Raw genomic sequence first — 1245 nt, 5'->3', positions numbered from 1 at the left:
GCATTAATTCGTATTAATTAGAATATTAAGATAATATTAGTTCTAAGCTGAAGAACGAAGACAACCGACGAGGGAACTTAGTTTTTTATAGGTTTAGGCTCAAGAAAGAAGTCATCCGCCGAGGGATTTTAGTATCGGTAGTATTATATAGTTAAGATTTAAGTAATTTATAAGGTTTATTGTGAAAGGTGGGTAGATGTAGAACTTGTGATTCCATCTACTTGCCTTGGGCCTCCACTCGCAGCAACCTCCTCGTGGTGAGGCCTGGGCAATCGGTATTGTCATCGGTAAAATACTGTAAACTGAAGACAATATCGAGCCAATGGCTGCGAACTTCGAATATATCTCATGAAACTACGTTCTATATTACATCGAATTAGGATTATTTTAGAAATCGATATGAGATTCAAAGTGTAAAAATGTCTAGTACTTTGAATGTTTTAGAAAATTATTCGAGATAAAGATGTATGGAACTACTGAAAATTACTTTAAATTCCTTTTTCTTATTCTGTAAATTCTTTGATTGTAATATGAATGCTGCTGGAAGTATGAACATTTTCACAGGACAATGATATAAATGGAACTTCAAAACTTTTTTAAGTGTTACAGTCAAATTAGCCCCAATACTGTAGAAACCCTGAATTAGTAAAATTAATTATGCCTGTATTACCGTATCCTCTTATGGGGCGACTACCGTCATTGCAAAATATTACGATCGCATTTACACCGCTAAATGGGCATGATTCTTCTTCATTTTGCATTAGACACAACGTTTAAAGAACGTAGATTACTATTCTCTAACGGTTGGAAGCCACTAATTACAAGAACATTGTTAAAAACACGTTTGTTTGCAACGGTTGACACTGTATCTCCTCATGCGTACCCCGGTTAGTTCACTTTGAATAGCTCTTCCAACGTTATATGGACAGATTACGTCTTGACCAAGCATTCAGTTTGAAGCTGAAAGAACGTGGATTAATCTCCTGTCATTGAAAATAAGAATAAACAACCAGAACACTGTAAAAATCGCATTTAATTGCAGAATACCACTATTTTTCGACCGGTGGCGCCATTCGTGGCGAATCGGTGAAACTGCTAACCAATTATATGGCTAGGAGTTTCAGCGATTCGCCACGGATGGCGCCACCGGTCGAAAAAGTAGTGGTATTCCGCGATTAAATGCGATTTTAACAGTGTTCTGGTTGTTTATTGTTATTTTCAATGACAGTGGATTAATCTACGTTC

The sequence above is a fragment of the Dufourea novaeangliae genome, unplaced genomic scaffold (genome assembly GCF_001272555.1).
Source record: "Dufourea novaeangliae isolate 0120121106 unplaced genomic scaffold, ASM127255v1 scaffold21, whole genome shotgun sequence".
In the NCBI taxonomy this organism is placed as follows: domain Eukaryota; kingdom Metazoa; phylum Arthropoda; class Insecta; order Hymenoptera; family Halictidae; genus Dufourea; species Dufourea novaeangliae.
Note: the sequence above shows the minus strand (reverse complement) of the source record.